Source organism: Vespa velutina, chromosome 2 (genome assembly GCF_912470025.1).
Source record: "Vespa velutina chromosome 2, iVesVel2.1, whole genome shotgun sequence".
Taxonomy (NCBI): Eukaryota; Metazoa; Arthropoda; class Insecta; order Hymenoptera; family Vespidae; genus Vespa; species Vespa velutina.
Window position 1 is genome coordinate 4951810 of NC_062189.1, and position 9556 is coordinate 4961365.

At 32.8% G+C, this 9556-nt stretch overlaps 1 protein-coding gene across 6 annotated transcripts in view; it reads left to right on the top strand.

The window, feature by feature from the left end:
• Positions 1-9556, top strand: part of LOC124947222 (E3 ubiquitin-protein ligase MYCBP2) — a 173524-nt gene that overhangs the window by 126654 nt on the left and 37314 nt on the right. The gene's annotated exons all lie outside the window — the stretch shown is intronic.

Sequence of the window (9556 nt, forward strand, 5' to 3'; positions counted from 1 at the left end):
ATATATATATATATATATATATATATATATATATAACAATATAGGACTTATGTATACAATTATAATACATAGATATTAATATATTACCGATTTGTCCCATTTTCATTTGGTTAATTTTCAAAATTGAACGAGTTGGTAATAGATACATTTTGTTATTTTGATTCATACGGCTTGTATAACGTTAATCAATTATATCAATTGATCGAATTTCTATGTTACTTGGTAAATGATAAAATTCAAGTAATACAAGACGATCGATCGAATTAACTATTATTCGAATCATTTCTATTTCATTTTCATTACATATAGATTTCCAAAGAAATCGAATGATCCAATGGATAAATTTTCAATGACTTTTTCTTTTTGAAGATCGTACAAAGCTTGAAATACAATCTACAATAGTCGATGTTTCAAATACTTCTTCGTATCGATAGAGTATTCTTATCTGTTTTGGAAAGAACAGATACGGAAAACAGAAAGGAGAGATAGATGTCTCGAAGGAAGCTTTTTGTCGCGTAACGTTTCATTGAGTCGAGAGCTCGCAATAATGCGGCTTATCTCTAGCTTCCCGCTATATCTCTCTTCCATTAAGGGCTTGTTTCGCAACGTGAAAGCTCTTTGAAAAGTAATCGTGTCAAGTTGAGATACGTAATTTTATATGCATAGTGCTCTCGAAATAGCATCATGTAACGAAATAACGGGTGCTCCTTGACGAAACATAAATTTGAAAATTTTAATAATGCTCGAATGTCGACTATAACGTATACACAACGAAACAAAATTAGAATAATTCAAATGTTGTTCTTAATTCGTGTTCTTCATTGTGCATTCTGTTGTTTACATTGATCAATTCCTTTTAATTAATCGACAAATGAAACATTGAAAAACAAATATATATATATATATATATCGCTTTCGAAAAATATTTCTCGATATCTTTTGAAATATTCACGATAAATAATACAAAGGAAATCGATATCTCGATATTTTCAATAATACATACTTACGAAGCTCGTTTTGGAACGTATCTTTCGTTTTAGACATTTTATATTATCGACTCTTAATATCGTCACTCATACTCTACTCATCCATTATTTTATATCTAATGGACGCGTACTACGTCGATATACTCTTAATCGCAATCGTTTTCATACGTTTTTTTCGAACGAGTAAATTCTTTTACATTACTTTTTATGTATCTGACAATTGTAAAGATCTTTTTGTTTTATCGTTCTTTAAACACGTTAAATAGCTAATATAGAAACGATATTCTTTAATTTTATTGATTGAACGCATTAGAAGGAAATGATTTTTGTCGAGAAGAGGACGTTCTGTTTTTCCCTTTTGGTTGCATCCTTTCTCTCTTTCTCTCTCTCTCTCTCTCTCTCTCTTTCTTTTTCTATCTAATCCTCTTCACCTACCTTCTTCATCTAACTTTGACAAGAACCTAAATCCACAAAGAGGAAATAAGAAGCTGGTTTGAGTAGCTTTCTCAAATCTTCTCTTTGTTAGTAATGAGAATAATACTTTACAATTAATATAAAATTTTATTAATATAAAAAAGTATTGTACTAGTTGTTGTTACTCTGTCATTAATCTTTAAAAGTAATTTACTTTAAATATATTTATTTTAAGAAACGCAAAGAAAAAGCTCTTTCCTATGGTCTTGTGAGTGAATTAGTCTGTGCGATAACAAATTCCTTTTAATGAGGTTTCCTTTTAACGACGATAACGTACACATTCCATCTTTCTTTGATGTGCGTTTCTCTTGAAAGAAGAAAAGGTAAAAGAAAAAAAAAGAGAGAAAGAAAAAGAGAGAAAGATGAAAGCTCTTCCAACCAAACGTAGAATTATATTCCTCTGTTTGTGATTTCTCGACGATTCTATTTACAGTTTTTATCCAAATCCACGAAAACATTTAAAGTATTTAATATAAATTAAATAATTATGTTAATATTATAACCTGATTATATCTTAATCAGTTCATTTTGTCGTTTAAATTCAATCTGAATTAGAACGAATATCCGGCATTTTTTTAACGGTGCATATATATATATATATATATATATATATATAATGGACTCAAATAATTAAGCTAATAAGTAAGTTAAATTAGCAGTACTTTTTTAATGCTGCATTAAGCTAATTCAACAATAATTTCCATATTACAAATGAATAAAAATAAATGGAACTTGTTAGAGGGACACGAAAAAAAAAAAAAACAAAAAAAAAGAGAAAAAAAAATATATAAAGGAACAGAGATAATATTAGACAAAGAGAAAGAGAAAAAGAATGGAAAAAAAAGCTAGGGCTGACCGAGATTAACGGGCACGCGACCCTATCGAGGGTGCTGTTATAGTCGTTAATAATTCCATTGGTGAAAAATACGAGATCGGAAAAAAGAGCTGGCGTAACACGAGCGAACTGTGTACCAATCGCGAAGCGTATGCATCGCGTAACGAGATCGCTATTTCACTGGTATTCTAGTTGTGTTGTTGTTATTGTCTTTTTTTTTATTTTTTTTTTTTTTTTATTTTTTATTTTTTTTTATTTCGTTCCCCCGAGCCTCTGGTCTCGTTTCTCTATTATTTTTCTCTTCTCTCGTTTTTTTCTTCTTTTTTTTCTTTTCAAATGCATTTTTTTTTTTTTCGTTATTTTCCCCTCCCCCTTCTCACCCTCTCACCTTCCTTTTCCACGAACGAGCCGCCTCGACGTGTGCCACCGTTTTTCGACGATTTGAACGAATTTTTGTATTCGCCGGGGAAAAACTGCTATTTGGATGGGTTCAGCAGTTCTGGGTTCAAACTCCTTTCGTTGGTCATTTTAAGCCGATACCGATACCGTATGTACGTTGGTACAATCGAGTCCCGAACGTTCACTATAATCGTTTCAATTACTGGGTTAATGGTCGAACAAGCACGATGCTATTTTTCCTTCACATTGCCTCACGTATTTACGAGTTTTCACGAAACGAAGCGAGGAACGATCGTGTACGGCTTTAAAGAATTTCGAAATTCTTTGAAGAAAAATTCTACACATGAGAACGAAGGATTAAATAAAACTATAATCGTCCAAAGTAGGATTAAATGAAAAATATAATCGTGTCGATGAGATACAAAAATGATGAGATCGTAAAGTGAGATATATATAGATGCGAATAAAATGAAAGAGCATCTATGATTATCCAATCGGATTTTCTTTTTCATTTTTTTTACTTCCTTTTTATTTCTTTCTTTTTCTTTTTTTCTCTCGTTAGCCTGTTTGCTTAAATAATCGGATTATTGCAATCGTACGATTCATTCGTACAAAAGCGTACGCCATAAAATGTATTATACTTTACTAAATAATTTACATATATTCGACGATGGAAAGTTTTGCCTTTTAAAAGCTACGAATAAATAGGAGGTATATGTGAAAGAAAAACGAAAGGAATTGTGTACGAAAAAAAAAAAAAAAATATATATGCATATATGAAAAATAAAACAGCTCACTTTTCGCAATACAAAAATCATATGCATATAATAGTTTATCGATATTGCTTTGGAGTTTTCGTTGATGCTCGTTCTATTCGAGGGAAAGAGAGAATATATATATATATATATATATATATATATATATATATATATATATTCTCTATATACGTAGTTCTAAATGATACAAACGAAGGATACATTATGTAAAATTAATGTCAGCTATTTCGGTTTCGATCGAACTGCATATTCGTATCGTATGATATTCGGTAGTAAAGCAATGAGGAATTCATGATATTCATAAATAATAAATGCATTGGTAAAATGTAAATGGTTAACGTAAAAGATAAATGTTTAACGAAATCAACGATCAATTGTTACAATGTATGAATCGCTAATGTTATAGCAATGATTTTTCATTTCTCGCAGGAAATAATTTCTGGGAAAGTTATACATAATATTCGATAACGACGACGTCGGCAACATTACCAAACCGAGATAGCATAGGAATTGCGTTGGTTTTGATTTTTCAATTACTTCCATCTTTTTTTTTCTTTTTTTCTTTTTTTCTTCAAGAGAAAAATTGAACGGCGTCGGATAAAAGGATCAGGACCCAATTACGCTGGCATTCGAGGGATACCTAGGACACCCTTTTGGCCGGATAATTAGCGATGATAACCCACGAGAAGAGGGATATAATGAAACGAAAACAGCGTCTACGCGCAAACGGGGATATAACTCGTGGCTTTCGGCTACGGAATTACACGACCATCCGATATAATATTCCCTCTTTTGCCCGTAGCCCGGATTGATTGTGTTTATCTTTCATTAGGAACAGCCGGCCGGTGACAGTGCCTCTCATGAGGGTAGCCGAAATCGTGAATAATAAAACCGGCCTATTCTATTCTTTAAAATTTCTTTCAACTCAAACTTAAAACATCAAATTTCTTTTTATCTTATATATCCTTTATGATTTTGTCTAGTAACAACGATTTTTCTATTATTTATCAATAAGTTAATATTGATCGTATAAATTTATTTATTAAAAAAATCACATTGTCGAAAGGTAAAGGATAAAATATTCTCAGGATACAGGACGATCGTAGGATACAGCAATTAATTAATTACGCGATATCCGATGCAGCACTTCTATTTGGTTCGTGGTTTGGGATTATGTTTATCTTCCATTAGAAATACCGTACAAACAGGATCGGGAGCTCGTGAATAATAAATCTCGCTATTCTCGTTTTACTGTTTGCCACGGAAATCTCTCTCTCTCTCTCTCTCTCTCTCTCTCTCCCTCCCCTCCCTCTCTCCTCCTCTCTCTCCCCCTCTCTCTTTGCTAACAATTCCACCACTCTATCTTTCTCTCTCACTCTCTCTCAATCTTTCTCTCTCTTTTTTTTTCTCTTTCTTTTTTGTCTGTCTTAAAAGATAAAAGGACTCGAGAGAAGGAAGATTATTTTTTACGAGATTTTATTTGCACGTTGTATGATGACCTAGTTGTAGTTTGGATCTCAGAATACTTCTTGCAATATTTTCTTTCTATCATGGTAGCATTCGTTTTGAGCGTACCGTGTTGCCATCTGGCAAGGAGAGATTTAAGTTCATGTTCGTGTCTTTTCTTCTTTAAAGAACTCCGTTGGTACAGCATCGAACTTTGTTAAAAACAAATAAACGAAATATTATAAATGCGTAATATTATTGTCGATCTCGAATATTTCCATCTTTTGTAAATTATTCCTTTCGTTATCGTCGTCGAACGAATATCATTGTAAATCATTTAGAAAAAATATCAACGATACAATTGAAAAATGATAAATTATTATTATTATTATTATTATTATTATTATTATTATTATTATTAATATATACACCGTGGAATAATTAATTTCAATATTCAATTTGTTCCTTTAATGTTCTTGTTCCTCTCTTTATCTTATTTTATACAATGAATTCATTCTAGTGTCAAATATACGTCACAGAGTGGTTTAAAGTCAAAGGAACGAAAGAGTAAGTGCTAGGTGAATTAAGTTCTCAATTCGATTCAAAGATCATTTCCGTTCCGATGATCTCATCGCTACTTCTATGGTTTTATTGGTCTACATACACAGATCTCCGTTACAGGAGATCGCTATCATTTATCTATTTTTTTTCTCACTTTCTCTCTCTCTCTCTCTCTCTCTCTCTCTCTCTCTTCTATTTATAAATATATATGTCTCGTAATAAATTTGTAATATAAAAGAAAATCTTTTGCGAACATTATTTTCTTATCAATCGTTCGTTCGTCTTCGATAAAATATAAAAAGAATAATGATAATAGAAAAAGAAAAATAAAAAAAGGAAAGAAACGAAACCAAAAAAAAAAAAAAAAAAAAACATGGAGACAGAAGAATCCAACATTTCTACAGGAAATCGAGTGGACCGATAAGTCTGCTCCAGCAAACCGAGCGGACGATAAGTTTTCTGGACAAGCCAACGATCAATCAGAACAAAATATAACCGTCCATAGCTCAGCCGTTATCGAAATCATAAGGGGTGAGAGAGAGAGAGAGAGAGAGAGAGAGAGAGAGAGAGAGAGAGAGAGAAAAGAGAGACAGATCATCGACCTTTGACATGTATTTCATTTTCTGAAAATACAAATACCCGATCAACGACAAATAAAATAGTAAAAAGAAAAAGTAAAAAAAGAAAAGTAAAAAAAGAAAGAAGGAAGAATTTTTTCGAACGATCGAACGAATATATTCATATCCTAAATAGATCGTAATGATAATATAATTAAAATAATATTAGCCAAATCGAAATTTACTGGAATATTATCCACCTTCATTATCCGTTCGGTTAAGTACAATATCACTTCAAAGGCTTGAATTCTCGTGCTTTCGCACAATAGGCGATAGTTACGGCTAATTTCTCGGTAGAAAGTAAATGCAATTAATGTTCCCTCTTGCGTTACATACCACGCATTCGATGTAACATTTTCAGAATGATCTCATCTTGTTGGCCCAATGATATTTCATCTCTCTCTCTCTCTCTCTCTCTATCTCTCTTTCTCTCTCTCTCTCTCTTATTTTCCATTTGGTGTAATCAACGGATTTGTTGGAAAAAGAAAAAAGAGAGAGAGAGAGTGAGAGAGAAAGAAAGAAAAAGAAAGAGAGAGAGAGAAAGAGAGAGAGAGAGAGAGAGAGAGAGAGAGAGAGAGAGAGAAAGATAGCGTTTTGAAAAATGTAACATCGAGGAAAATCACCGAGATGCAGGTGCAGAATGAAAGTTTCGAAAGAAACGCCACGTGGAAGGAGCATCGATGAAAAGAAGAACCATGAGACGAGAAGGACGAGGAGGACGGCGACGACGATGACAGCATGAGTCTGAACCCGCATAGCATCTTTCAAATAGTTCTCCTTTCTCTCTTTCGGGTGCCTTTTGTCGCGAGAGAAGCGTGAGAAGCTTCCGGAGTTTGGATCTTTATAGATTTCCAGGATAGTACTTATATACTTGCTCCTTTTTCTTTCTCTATTCGAGTACTATGGCCAGATTTTCTATGGTTAAAAACGAAGAACAAAGATATGAGATGTGAATTGGGAAAAGAGGTAAAAAAAAAAAAAAAAAAAAAAAAAAAAAGAAAAATAAAGAAAAAGAAAAAAACATTGATTAAGGAATAATAATTATTAATTCGATTCGTTTAATTAAATTCGTATATCGTCAAAGAAAACTTGTTGTCTTTCTTTTTATTTTCTTTTTTCTTTTTCTTCTTCTTTTTTTTTTTATTTTTTCTTTTTTTTTTTTTTTTTATTTTTTTAGATAGGCGGAATAGCTTTTTTGATACTTGCAGAGATAGACTGACAATCTCGTTCGTTCGATATATAATATGTATATATGTATGTATGTATGTATGTATGTATGTATGTATGTATGTATGTATGTATGTATGTATGTATGTATGCATGTATGTATGTATCGACGATCGGGAATCATTTCGAAACAAGCTACGATCGTTCGGAATTTGTATTTTTTTGTGGACGTCTATTCGATCTCGCTCATCCAGGAAAACGTGCTTTTCCACCATTCGATTTGCTCCCATAGCGTATCGCGACCAGCTATGAAGCTGTCCTTTCTACCGCAGCCATGCACCATACTGCTATTAATATCGCGGAGTATATTTAGATTTCAATGGGGAAGCGAGACGAAGAGTCCCTGCCTCTCGGACGATATGCCGTCTGCAAACTGCAATGCCCTCGGCGACGTTCGCGATTTACAAAGAAAATCTCGAGGACTAAGGATATAGTTGATCGAGAATCTTAATATCGAACGAATTATAGTGACTTTTCTTTTCCTTCCCCTTTTTCTACATCATTTGATTTATTTCAAATCGTACGTACGATAAGTTCAAAAGTCGTTGAAATCGATGTATCATTTCTTTCACTTTGTATTTTGATTATTTCGACTTATATCGCGCCTAATTATTTTTTAATTCGAGAAAGGATCTAAGTGTAATACATTTTTTTTTTTTTTTTTTATTATTCTCTTTTCCCTTCTATTTTTCTTTCTCTCTTCCTTCCTTTCGTTCTCTTAGATCTCTTCTACTTCCTCTCCCTTTATCACACACACACACACACGTAAAGACATAACCGCACACGATGGTAAGTCGTGTCTGCCACGACGACATCCTGTTTCTCGATTCTTCTTTTCGTTTTTCTCTTGTATGCGAGTGCCTCGAGATTCAACACGTGACTCGCAAACGTTCCGACGTTTCACGGATGCAACGAACGAATTGCCGGAACGAACAAGCGCACAAGAATGAAGAGGAAAAGCTACTAATGAAACTCATGGCTAGTATGTCAACCGATACTCTATTGAATCTTTAATAAGGAAGTCTCTGCGGGCTTATCTAAAAACGAGCACTTATCTGAGACTTCATTTATTTTTAAGTTGTAGTAATATATCTAAAATAAATTCACATATTAGGTTATAACAAAGATAAGTTCGTTTACAAATATAAACATGTTTTTAATTCTATTTATGTTATGATCTAATAGTAGACCGATTTTTTTCTTTTTTCTTTTTTCTTTTTTTTTCCCCTTTTTTCTTTTTTTCTTCTTTTGTTCTTTTTTTTTTTTTTTTTTTTTTTTTTTTCCGTTTTTTCTCAGTATTAAAAATTTCACATTTATTCGTTCAGTTTAGAAAAAGTTATTCAACTTGAAAAATTGTTTGAATATTTTTGTGACTGACTGTATAGAGACATTCGATTTAAAGGTCCATTAGACCCTTGGTTGCAATATCGTTGCGACACGTGACACGTCGGATCGTAAGGCACAGACGGTGGATATTAGGGCGCACCATGTCCCCTATACCGTAGTCACGACGAAATAGAAACGTCGATTGAGAGCATTCGTCGAAATCATACATCGTTCAAAGATAACTATCTCTCTTATCGTTAGAATTTCACGTTAGTTCGATCTATATTAATATCTGTTATACTAATAGAATGATTATCATGATAATTATTATAACAAAATGGATCATAAAAATTATATCGATTATTATTTTTCATTTTAATGATAAATAAAACTATTCAAACGTAACTAATCTATTATATATCGATATTAGTTTATCCTATCATGAACTCGTTGTCATCGTACAACCGCAATTTCTTTTCGACGTTGTCAATGCGGTGAAACGTAATAAACCGCGAAACAACTTCTCCGTGCGGTTTGGACAAAGCGAAAACAAAGCGTTCGTTCGTAGAGAGGAAATCTAATTTCCATTGGTACCTACGGTTCGCGTAACTTTCCAAAAGTTGTTGTACCATTGTAACAAAAGTGGAAGGGTTGATCGTCGACATATCTAATTTTATGAATACCGCGACATTACGATATATAACGTAATAAATAGAACAATTTATGTTGAGGAGAAACGTCGAGAAAATTTGAAGAAAATGCTTATCACATTTTTATAATTCTACGGGGAAATTTGTGTATCTATAATACATACATATGCATGCATGCATGCATGCATTTGTGCGCGTGTACGCATGCGCACGTACGCATATGTGTATGTATATATATGTGCGTGTGCATGCACTAATA